Here is a 13,703-nt window from a genome sequence, read left to right as displayed (position 1 = left end):
AAATCTTAGACAAGTAATCAGGGAAGGCTTCACTGAGAAAGTGACTTTTTAATAAAGAAAGTGCAATGTGAGTATTAGGAAGAGTATTTCAGGCACGGTGCAGCCAGTGCAAATGGAAACTTATGAAGCGGCCTAGGAAATGGGTCATAGATTATTACTAGTACCAATGGAAGGAAATAAAGTTATACTACTCAGAAGACAGTTAAGTTATGTATTCTACTAAGCTACAAATACAAATATCTTAGGAAAGTTTCCTTGGTGCATGTAGTTTAAATTTTTAAACATACCTACATTTAAAAAAGAAACAAAGGAAAAAAATTTTGGAAGGCCATTAGGGTATTTCAAGAAACCAAGAGAAATGAGGCCATGACAAAAGCCTATCTGGAAGTGAGAACAAACTAAACGGTGACATGAAATATTAGTTATGAAAGGAAAATAATCATTTAAACAAACTGTCACCTAAAGCCATCTCTTGTCTAACTAACTGCTTTCAACTAAATAAAGTGTACTGTGCCATCTCACTTATGGCTGTTTGCCTTCCTTCTCCATCTTTATTTCTCTGAGGTGTGCTGCTCAGTTCCTTATAAAATGGAACAAGGACTGCATTTAGAATCATAATACCAGGGCCTCAGTCTCATTTCCCCTTCTCACTAGTGCATCTTAGGTTGCTTCACTATCTTAGACCTGTTTGTTAAATAACCACATTTCCTTTCAATTATATTTTATGACTTTAGTAAATATATGAGAGCTATATGATTGTGTTCCACCTGGAATTAACCCTTCATAATGAGATCACTCATGAAGGAATTTTAGAAAGAATAGAAGGAGAATTAAAAATATCTTAGTGCAAAACCCATATTTAAAGGGTAGAAGAGAGGTAAGGCGGATGGACCAGAATCAGAAGAGTAAATAAATAAGCATAGAAAGTAATAGAAGATACAGTCACAAAAAAAAGAGCTGTATATCAGCAGTGTCTTCTGAATAGATACAAAAGTCAATCACTCAGAAATAATCATTAACATTGGTGACAAGATTACCAGATAACCAATGATGGAAAACAGGTTTGTAGAGAGAAAGAGGGAACAAAGATGGGGTGCTCAAAGTGGAGAAGCCAAAATGCAACAGGTTTTATAGTGAATGGATATTGATTATAGAAAGAAACACTCATTACTTTTTGGAAAATTTGGTTTATTTAATTGGCTTAATTTAAATTCATTGTAATACTGATCATAATCCTCCTGAAAAAATCTGTTTCTTTCAAACATGCATCCAGTCTAATGCTAACAGTATATAGTTCACGGACAGATCCCATACACAATTAACAAATCCAGACAATGTTATTGAGTGTTTCCTATGATCCCATAGATTGTCTTCCATAAAATTTTGGCTGTGGAGAAAATCCTAATAAGAAGCAGATGTTCTGGGATGCCTGGGTGGCTCAGTGGGTTAAGCCGCTGACTTTGACTCAGGTCATGATTCCAGGGTCCTGGGATTGAGTCCCACGTGGGGCTCCTTGCTCAGTGGGGAGCCTGCCTCTCTCTCTGCCTCTGCCTGCCTGCCTCTCTGCCTGCTTGTGTGCTTTCTCTCTCTTTCTTTCTGGAAAATAAATAGATAAAATCTTAAAAAAAAAAAAGCGGATGATCTCTCATTGAAACTTTCTGTACCTTTGAAAAGTAATTAAGGAGATCAGTTTAAATAGTATTCTCCCTGCTGTACTCACTGTGGTGGTCATCTCATCATATGATCAGGATACAGGCACTCTGTTACTACCCTCAAAGATATCGTTATTTTTAAATATGAGGAATTGAAAGATAGTAAGCTCTTTATTTCCCCTGCAATCCCATAGCTCCACATGATTGGAAGCTTCAGATTTTTCAGTTATTTATTTGAGAGAAAAGAAAATGACTTTTTAATACCGGGATATCTGAACTCTAAAATTAACTGGATGCAAGATTCAAGGTCAACCAATGCAACGAATAATTTTCTACCTTTTCTTTCCCAAACTAAAGACAACTTACTGATTCAGCCATGCCAGGAATGATTATTGGATTCTTTTTTCTTTTTTCTTGAAATGGATTACAATTCTAAAAAAACACCACCAAAGTCTCTCTCTTTGGATCTTTTTTTTTTTTAAGATTTTATTTATTTATTTGACAGAGAGATATCACAAGCAGATGGAGAGAAGGCAGAGAGAGAGAGAGAGAGAGAGAGAGAGAAGCAGGCTCCCTGCTGAGCAGAGAGCCCGATACGGGACTCGATCCCAGGACCCTGAGATCATGACCTGAGCCGAAGGCAGCGGCTTAACCCACTGAGCCACCCAGGTGCCCCTGGATCTTTTTTTTTAATTTAATTTTTTAAATATTTTTTTATGTTATGTTAGTCACCATACAGTAAGTACATCATTAGTTTTTGATGTAATTTCATGATTCATTGTTAGTGCATAACACCCAGTGCTCTATGCAATATGTACCCTCTTTAATACCCACCACAGAACACAGATATCGCCCTACCCCCCTCCCCCCTAAAACACTCAGTTTGATTCAGGAATCCATAGACTCTCATGGTTTATCTCCCCCTCTGATATTTTCCCCTTCCTTCTCCTAATGTCCTCCATGATCTTCCTTATGTCCCACAAATAAGTGAAACCATATGATAATTGTCTTTCTGTTTGACTTACTTCACTCAGCATGATCTCCTCCAGCTCCATCTATATTGATGCAAATGTTGTATATTCAACCTTTCTGATGGCCGAGTAATAATCCATTATACATATGGACCACATCTTCTTTATCCATTCGTTCTGTTGTAGGGCATCTCAGCTCTTTCTACAGTTTGGCTATTGTGGACATTGCTGCTATGAACATTGGGGTGCACACCCTTCTTTTCATTACATCTCTATCTTTGGGGTAAAATACCCTGTAGTGCAATTGCCAGGTTATACGGCAATTTTTAATTTTTTGAGGAATCTCCTCACTGTTTTCCAAAGTGGCTGCACCAAACATTTTAACATGTTTATTTTTCTAGTCCATGAGCATGGAATGTTTTTTTGTCTTTTTGTGTCTTCAGTTTCTTTCATGAGTGTTCTATAGTTTCTAGAGTACAGATCCTTTACCTCTTTGGTTAGGTTTATTCCAAGTTATCTTATGGTTTTTGGTGCTATTGTAAATGGAATCAGTGATCTAATTTCTCTTTCTACAGTTTAATTGTCAGTGTATCAGAAAGCAACTGATTTCTGTGCATTGATTTTGTATCCTGCTACATTACTGAACTTATGTAAGAGTTCTAGTAATTTGAGGGTGGAGTATTTTGGGTTTTCCACATAAAGTATCATGTCATCTGCAAAGAGAGAGAGCATGACTTCTTCTTTGCCAATTTGAATACCTTTCATTTCTTTATATTGTCTGATTGCTGTTGCTAGGACTTCTAGTACTATGTTGAACAACAGTGGTGAGAGTTCCTGATCTTAAGGGAAAGCTCTCTGCATTTCCCCACTGAAAATCATATTCGCTGTGGGCTTTTCATAGATGGTTTTTATGAAACTGAAGAATGTTCTATCTATCTCTATACTCCGAAGAGCTTTAATCAGAAAGAATGTTGTATTTTGTCAAATGCTTTTTCTGCATCAATTGAGAGGACCATGTGGTTCCTGTGTCTTCTCTTATTTATATGTTCTATCACATTGTTGATTTGCAAATGTTGAGCCATGCTTGCATCCCAGGGATAAATCCCACCTGGTCATGAAGAATAATCCTTTGATCCTATTAGTTGGAATCTTGTTGAGAATTTTGGTATCATTTTGTCTTCATCAGGGATATACTGGTTTGTAATTCTCCTTTTTGATAGGGTCTTTGCCTGGTTTTGGGATCAAGGTAATGCAGGCTTCATAGAATGAGTTTGGAAGTTTTCCTTCTGTTTCTATTTTTTGAAAAAGCTTCAGGACAATAGGTATTTTTTCTTCTTTGAATGTTTGGTTAGAATATCAGGCCCTAGATTCTTGTTTTTTGGGGAGGTTTTTGATCACTGCTTCAATCTCATTACAGGTTATTGGTCTACTCAGGTTGTCAATTTCTTCCTGTTTTGGTCTTTATGGTTTATAGGTTTCCACAAAGGCATCCATTTCTTTGAGGTTGCTTAATTTATTGGCATATGGCATAATAATTTCTAATAACTGTTTTTCTTTTTTAAAGATTTTATTTACTTATTTGACAGAGATCACAAGTAGGCAGAGAGGCAGGCAGAGAGAGAGGAGGAAGCAGGCTCCCTGCAGAGCAGAGAGCCTGATGTGAGGCTTGATCCAGGACCCTGGGATCATGACCTTAGCCAAAGTCATAGACTTTAACCCACTGAGCCACACAGGTGCTCCCTAATAACTGTTTCTATTTCCTTGGTGTTAGTCATGATCTCTCCCCTTTCATTCATAATTTCATTAATTTGGATCCTTTCTATTTTCTTTTGGATAAGTCTGGCCACTGGTTTATTGATCTTATTAATTCTTTCAAAAAACCACTCTACTTTCATTGATGCGTTCTTCTGTATTTTTGGTTTCTTATTCATTGATCTCTGCTCAATGGGGAGCACTTAATTATTTTCCTCTCATGTGTCGGTTAGGCTAAATTTGTTGTTGATTCTCCAGGTTTTTCTATATATATCTATGGGGTCCATCTGGTCTAGTGTGTCATTCCAAGCTCTTGTTTCTTTGTTGATCTTCTGCTTAGTTAATCTATTACTGAGAGTGGAATATTGAGGTCTCCTACTATTAGCATATTATTATCAATATGTCTCTTATTTTGGTTAACAGTTGGCTTATGTAGTTGGCCGCTCCTATGTTGGGGGCATAGATATTTACAATTATTAGATCCTCTTGTTGGATAGCATGGACCTCTTAAGCATAACACAGTGTCCTTCTGTATCTCTATTACAGCCTTTAGCTTAAAATCTTATTTGTCTGATATGATGATTGCTACCCCAGCTTTCTTTTGAGATCTGTTGACATGAAAAATGGTTCCCCCTCCCTTCACTTTCAGTCTAGGTGTATCTTTAGGTCAAAATGAGTCTCTTGTAGACAGCATGTGGGTGGGTCATGTCTTTTTATCCAATCTGCAACCCTGTGTTGTTTCATTCACATTGAGAGTGATTACTGAACAATATGTTTTTATTGTCATGTTGCCTGTGAAGTCTTTGTTTCTAAAGATTGTCTCTGTAAATTTCTGTTCTATATCACTCTTGGGGTCTTTCCTCTTTTACAGTCACACTCTCCCCTCCCCGCTTAATATTTCTTGCAGGGATGGCTTGGTGGTCACATATTCTTTCAGTTTCTGCCAGACTTGGAAGCTCCTTGTCTCTCCATCCATTCTGAATGACAATCTTTCTGGATAAAGTATCCTTGGCTGCATGTTCTTCTCATCTAGTGTCCTGAATATGTCTTGACAGCCCTTTCTGGCTTGCCAGGTCTCTGTGAACAGCCTGATGTTATTCTGATGTTCCTCCCTCTGTACATAAGAAATCTCTTCACTCTCACCACTTTTGAGATTGTTTCCTTTGATCTAAGATTTGCAAATTGTACTACTATACTTCGTGGCATTGCTCTGTTTTCATAAATCTTGGTCCTCTCTGCCTCTTGAATAGGAATGCTTGTTTCCTTCCCCAGATTAGGGAAGTTCTCAGCTATGATTTGTCAAATATATCTTCTAGACATCTCTCCACCTTCTTAGGGATCCCAATAATTCTGATTTGGGGACATTTCATTGAGTCACTAATATCTCTCAGTTTGATTCCTTGAGTTTTAATTTGTTTCTCCCATCCTGCCTGAATTTCCTTGTTTTCTATCATCTTATCCTCATCTCACTAAATCATTCTTCTGCCTCATTTGCCCTGGCAGTTAGATTATCCAGTTTAGACTGCATCTCATTCATAGAATTTTTAAGTTTGGCCTGATTAAGTCTCATTTCTGCCCTTATAAATTCCATATTGTCATTAATATTTTTTCTCAAGCCTAGATATTGCCCTGATAATTGTTACTCTGAAGTCAATTTCTGATATCTCGGTTATATCCATATCCATTAGTTCTGAATCCTTCCTTTGTTGGGGGTTCGTCCTCTTAGTCGTTCTGCTGAGGAATAGTTGAAGGAATGTATAAGGTCTAAATTATTGACCACAACCCAAGCAAGATGCACCTATTTTATATTGACCTTAGGGTTTTCAGCCTCTTGTTCTTCCAGCCTGTCTTCTGGGGGAGGCGCCTGCTGCACTGTTACTCAGGCAACCCAGTTTGGGCAGAGTTGCCCTGCCCCCTGTAAGGGGGGGTGGGGGATGGGCTCAGTGAAAACCCGTTTTGGGGGGGCTTTTGTTCTCTGGCAGCTTTCCCTGGTGGCTTTCCACATCTCTTTCGAGAGAGCAAAAGTGACCATATCCCAACCTCTGTCTCAGAACGTGGATATCGCAGTCTGTTCTTCACTAAGCTCTATATGCCACACTACCTCTGTTTCTGTCTGTGCCACTAAAAACCACAGCATCCTGGGTTGTGTGCCCCACAGCAGCATTCCCAGCCCTCACTTTGAGGTCCAGGCATGTCTCTGCCCCTTGTGTTTCTAAAACCACAAGCTGTCCCCAGAAGCTCCAGGTTTCAGTTTGGGAGGCTGCTCTAATGTCCCTTCCTTTGTGCTGCTGGTTTGCAAGTCTGTGCCCAGTCCCCAGAGTGGGAGTCTTTTGCCTTCCTGGTGTAAGATCAGTGATACTCCTTCCAACTTCTGTTTATCTACTGGTATCTGCCCACAGAATCATGGCTCCCCACTTCATACCTCAAGACCAACTGCCAGAGATACTCTGTTTGTGAGATCCAGATATATCCTCTTACATCTCAGGCTGATGCAAGATGGGTGTTCAGAATGGTCTGGCAGATATCCAGCTCAATTCAGAGGACCAGTTGAAATAGGGTCCCCTACTCCTCTACCATTTTTTCTCCTGTTTGGATCTTGGTTAGACCAGATTTATTATTTTTCCCACTCACATACAAAGATGTAGATTTGGGCTTCATTTAAAAAAAAAAAGGTTCTATGGGTTTTTATTTATTTTAAACAGCAGGTTTAGAAATATTTTTTCCTTCATACTGTTTAAATAAAAAAATATGGAATCTAATATTTTCCTTGTCATTTCCTAATCCTTTCTGCTCCATGTCATCTTCCAGCTGAATGGAGTCATAATATTTTTAGAACTCAAGAGAATTTAACCACCCAGTTGAACATTCTTATAATTTTTTACAAAACCCTTTGAGAAATAGATGTGTTATGAATACTATTCCTAGAAAAATGCATATGCATACATAAAAATAATATGGGCATAAAATTTCAGAGTTCTGTGAATCCCAGGATAAGAACCCTTGATCTAATCCAATCCTCCAATTTATAAATAAAGGAAGTTAAGAGAAGGTACTTTTTTTAGACAACCAACTTATATGTAACATGATGGAAATTCGAAGATCTGTGTTCAGATAACCGAGTCTTTCTACAACACCACGTTGATTCTTTGTGAACATGTTCTATACAAAAGTAATTATAATTGTCCAACAAATTTTGGTTGTACTGAAAGTAAGGTACACACTGGGATAGGTGCACAAGGAGGCTAACAGAGGCTTCTGGAGACCTGACATACCAGCTGGTGACCCCAGACTGGAGACTATTTGATACAAGTGTCATCTGCTCATGAGTGGTATCTCTGAAACCTACCTAAGGGGTTACCAATGTTCTTGGAATTTAGTAGTAAATAAGTAATAAGTTAGGCGGTAGTAGTAGCAGAAGTATTATGATGACTAGGTTATGTAGAAGTTAAATTGTCAGGATTCCCTGCCTTCAGGGGGTCAATGGATTGATTAGGTTATGTGCAAACTTTTAACAACACAAGTCATTAACAAGTACTTTAACAGGTACTCTTCCTTTCAGTCCTAATATTTGCAGGGTTCTAAGTATGGAACTTAAAGCTGCTATATTGGTTTGAGTATCTTATATGAATAAGCCCATTTATTTCCATTTAAGGTTTATAATTACAATTGAAGACTTGGTCATGAGGTGAGCACTGTTACGGCTTTCCGCTATAGCTTTATGACCAATGTGTCCCAGTTTCCTCACATATTTAGATAAGTAAAAGTCACTGTGTAATAAATAACCTATGTTTTTACTATTTAAAAAATAGAAAAACATGAAGGTCAATCATTTTAAACAAACAAAACTACCGCAAAATTTAATAATTCAAACACTGGCTCCTGTTTTAAAGGCACGTGCCTGACACTAAAAATTTGATTCAGATAGACCAATGACATCACATACTCACCCAGAAGGTATAAAACAGTTTATTACATAACTGAGGCATTTCTGAAGACAGGAGGGCAGACCTCCAAAGCAGGTGTGAAATGGCTTGAAAGAGCAAAGAAAGGAAAAGGGCTGAGGTTTTTATTGCAGTTAGGGGATAGAGCTGGGGTGAGCATTCCCTTGCATGGTCAGGACATTCCATTGTTATCTGAATCACCAGGGCCAAAGGAGGGAATACCTGGGCTTTCTTAGCAGCTTTTCCAGTACTGGGACAAAGAGAAAAAGATAGGTGGGCTTAAAAGCTGTCAGGAAACAAAAAAATCAAAAGAAATGGGCTGAGTCTTCATTATACTACATGGTGAGGCATCATTACACTGAAATTATCCACTACCAGTGCTCAACCACTCTCAATTGATTATTTTAGCCCTATTTACAGAAACCATGAAACTCATCTTCTGAGTGTCAGAAGCCTCTTTGGAACAGCTTCAACTATTAGGGCCACATAAGACTAAAATTTCACTGAAACAGGTTTCTGACAGCACTGTCTTGCCCCTTTATACCAGACTCTGTTCTTGCAAATGATTTAGTTACAGTTCTGCAAGAGGGAGAAATTCCCTCATATAATTATGGAAAAACACATAGCAAAAATGATGGCTATGCGTGGCATATTTATACCTGACTATCTTTTCCTAATCAGTAAAAAACTTTGCTTTCATTCTAAGAATTTAAAACTAAATATATTTAACTTCTTTACCAAATTATATAGATTCATCCAAGTTTATATCTACCTTTAAAGTACCAGATATGTTTTCCTGTTGACCATTTTAAAATAGCATGTGTAGCTGTACACCAAACAAATGGCAACTGTAAATAACAGTGAGAGAGAATAGTTTATTTCCACTCTAAGTGCCAAATTACTATATAGTATACAACACACGTTTTTAAAGGAGAGACAAATCTACTTGAGATGGACTGAACAAGGGAGACCTGAGAGAAGATTAAGAAAAAGTGAATGAAATGGAGGGAATTTCAGATAGGGAGTAATGCATAACATATGCACGGGTAGGTGTTAATTTAAGACCCCCCTTTGAAAGCAATGTACGTATATATGCTTGTATTTTAAGTATACTGACACATAGGTCCAGGATATACCAAAAGAGGGAAAGGACTGATTATTCCTTATACATTCAAGGCTCATGAAAATTCTTTATATTATAAAGAAATCCCTTTATAAAGAAGTCCTTAGATATTAACTGAAATTACTTCATCTGCTCTGAGACAAGATTTGCAAAACATGAAAACTACATGAGAAATATGAAAAGTTAGAGATTTCTTAAGGGCTTCTGAGACTAAAGAAAGGTTACTGAAGATACAGCATGAGTGGAAGAGAGAGACTACCCAAGACTTAAGCAGAACACCTGAGATAGTACCATCTGTCAGGAACCACGTCTGAACTTAACACCATGTTGCTGGTATGTACTTAAGTTCAACATGGTGTTTTTTGAATGAATTAAAAACTTCATTTTCTTGGGAATAAGTGCAAAAGGCACTATATAATATTGAACCAATAAAACCTTTTGTGGAGTTTGGTTAGTGTCTAATTCAAATAAAATCTTTTTTTTTTTTTTAATAGACCATGTCTGTAGCTTGCCAGTCACCTTAATTAGAAGACAAACTACTCCCATTAGAAGGCTATCCTATTCTTGAAATCAGTAAGTTAATGTTATGATAAAGGCATTATTCTGAGAAAATACACTGTGTGAACATGGGAATTATTGGGGTTTGTTCCAAGTCTAAAAGGGCAGGCATTCTTTGAGTATCAGCATTCAGACAGGGTTACTATTAAGCAAATTGAGAACAAAAAGTTCTCTTCAATATGTTAAGTGGGCATATTACTACCAAAACAAACTCTTTTCCTTTGCTTTATAATTACTCTTCAATAGAGAATATTATTTCCTGTGCAGTGTATAAACCATATATGTTCATTTTAGAAAAGCTGAAGTAAATTCCTCAAAAATATAATGAAGATGGAAACTCATAATCATGTAACTCTGAGATAGCTACTGTGTATACAATATTGTTAGAGCTGTGGAGGAAGGTGAATGCAGTCTTCTCACCCACCTCCTCCACAGCAAAACCTGCCACCTTTGGCTAATGGTCTGTGATTTTTCACATACTGTTTTCTGAGTCCAGGGGTCTCATCAATCACAATACTCACCAGGGAAGCTAAAAAATTTGAGAAGTATACACAGGAGCTCTATAAGAATTAGTACATAGTAGTAGCTTTGCTTTTCAAAGTACAGTTTTGAGTTTTTTTTTCCTTTTCTTTTCTTTCTTTCTTTTTTTTTTTTTGGCAAAATTGGATTTGAAAACACAGCTTGATTCAAAAACCAAAATAAAACTTTCACTTATTCAAAAAATACTGATAGAGGTATGCCAAGAACTATTCTAAGCACTGGGGATACAACAGTTGTCTTACATTTTTATGGAGCTTTCACTCTAGTTGAGAAAATACACACAACGAAGAAATAATAAACTATATGGCATATCCAGGAATGTGTATAAGAGGGTTCTAGGAAGGGGATTGCTATTTTAAATAGGGTGGTCTGGAAAGTCCTCATAAAGAAGGGGACACCTGAGCAAAGATCTGAATGGCATATTTGAGGAAGTAGCTTTCCAGGTAGAGGAAACAGTGAATGCAAAGGCCTTAAACTGACAGCATATCTGGTTTTTGACTTCTACCTTCCTGAACTGGATTGCTTTACGTGTAACTGGAGAACCACAGCCTACTCCACAGAACAGTGAGGCACAGAACAGTATGGCAATCCCCATACTTCCCACTCAGCCATTCAATCTTATTTTATTATAGAATACACCCCATTGGAATAGTAGCAGAGAAAGGGCATGTTTATCCGTAATCTGTACAATATGAAAAGCAGAATCAGGATTTGAGGCTATGCTGGAAGAATGTCATTTTCTTCAATCTCACCAAGTACAAAAAAGACATCTCTCTTACTACAGAAAGGACAAAAATGGGAGGAGAGATAGAAATCAGAAGTTACCCTTAAACTGAAGAATTTAATTCATATCCTTTACCTCTTTCTGAGTGTAGGAAAGAATAAGCATCCTCCTTAAATTTTTATATTATTTTGCATATCTTCAGATTGTGTAAAGGAACTGAAACCTCTGTTCTAGTCAGCATGAGTAAATTCTGCAATAACAGAATTACTTCTACTGTCTTCTCCATGATTACTGTTGAATCATTTGGGTTAACTGTTTGCACTGAAAAAACATGTGAATAATTTTCTACGTGGAGGATGAAATCTTAGCAAAAATCTATTTGAGAATTCTGTTGTAACGTCAATAGTTACCCCATACTTTTATGAGAAGTTACTTTCCACTTCTTGAGTTCAACTAAAAAGTAAGGGAAAGGAAGGCAGAGCACTGACTCAGAGCTCTGACCACGTAAAGAGTCAGATGTAGATCAATTATATCCTTAAACTAAGCCAGGAAAGAGCTAATGTTGTTGGCTATACCTTCTCCTCCAGTAGGAATCTGAGCAAGTCAAAGAGAAACAGACATAGATGGAATGAACAGATGATTATGTATATGACCATTCTGATCATTTTCACAAAAAAATAATTAGCATTCCAAAATACCAACTATGCAATCAACACATATCACAAGGAAATTCACAAAATAGCATTTCAAAATGTTTGAACTATTATAAAGTCAATTTCCTATACTAATCACCAGTTTTCATACAGATAACTTCAGTATAATTCTGAACATCAAGGATGGTAGATAGGAAATCGAACTTATTAAACTAATGTAGTTAATTAAATCTCACCCAGCAAAAACATATATTCTAATAAAAAACATTCAAAGCTACTTCATTTTATGTGCCATTTCACCTCCATATGAAATTTTTTTCAATAAGGAAAAAATTTCAAGTAGTGTTGATACATTCTGTGGACAGCAAATTGTCAAATTAGAAAGGAGTCATGTTCATCTTATTTTATGGAAAACAAATGATGTTATCTTCTAAAAATTATACTCAAAGTATGTTTTCAGAAATCCTTGGGAAATGACTGCCTAATCACACATCTATGACTTCCTTTCTCCCTTATTTCAATCAGAAACAGCTCAACTTATATTTTGAGTAAAGTCTATTCCTGGAAAATGATGGGGCTCCCAAACACATATAAAGCTTCCATTCCAGAGAAAATAGGCCAGTCAATGCAGGCAAGATGTCAGCATCAAAATATTCCTGCTCACAGAATGTTCCTGTCCACAGAAGGACTCAAGTCCAGAGGCTTGGAAGGACATCTTCCTGCCTGATAGCATCTGAACAGACACAACTGATCTCACAGTCACAAGAGCATTCCAGCTCAGAACAGTAGATGCATTCCTTTAACACATATAGATGAACCACCCAGCCTGCTCACAATGTATACAGTACTGGATTATTCCTCAATCAAACAAGTGCTTATGACAATAATAATGCAGGGGTTGTGGGAAAATTAAAACATAATAATATTGGGTGATATATTTTAATATAGAATGTGAAGATCATAACACAGTTCGATTATCTCACACATATTTTTTTTATTGTGGATTCCAATTAGTGCATGGGAGGACAGAGAGTACATCATTTTCTCTTCAATAAGTAGGGCCTTTAAAAGACTTTGCTCTACATGTGTAGTTGTGATAAAATTCCAATAATTAGGATATAGTTAACCACATTTTAGTAGAAATTGACTATTGAAATCAACTGTTCTCTTTCATTGCAGCTAGGAGCAGGCTATCTCTCACCCACTTATGCTAAAAGGCATGCAAAGCAAAAATCCTGAACATCTAATTTCAGCTGAGCCAGCATAGCGGTTGTTTGCTAAACAGCAAAGAAATACAAAGTGTATCTCTAATAATTTCAAGTCTGGTTCCTTAGAAAATCTGGAACAATGACTGTAATACGTTTGAGAGAACACTTACTCAAACACGTGAATAGACAGAGAAAGATTACAGATCATAAGAACACACTAATTTTAAGGAGTTACACTAGGCCAGGTATTCAAAAAAGTAGTTTTCATTGAGTACACATTTAGTTGGAAAAATAGAAGACAATATTGAACTAGCTCTAATGTAAATTCTTAACATTTTAAAACATAGCACAATGACACAGAGAACTGCAAAATAAATAGAGTTTTAGGAAAAAAGAAAATATAGTTTCAAAAATTTTAAGTTTTTTTTTTTAAATTTTTTATTTTTTAAAAACATATACGTTTATCCTCAGGGGTACAGGTCTGTGAATCACCAGGTTTACACACTTCACAGCACTCACCAAAGCACATACCCTCCCCAATGTCCATAATCCCACCCCCTTCTCCCAAACCCCTTCCCCCC

Source organism: Mustela nigripes, chromosome 1, assembly GCF_022355385.1.
Source record: "Mustela nigripes isolate SB6536 chromosome 1, MUSNIG.SB6536, whole genome shotgun sequence".
NCBI lineage: Eukaryota > Metazoa > Chordata > Mammalia > Carnivora > Mustelidae > Mustela > Mustela nigripes.
This window is presented reverse-complemented; position numbering follows the sequence as displayed.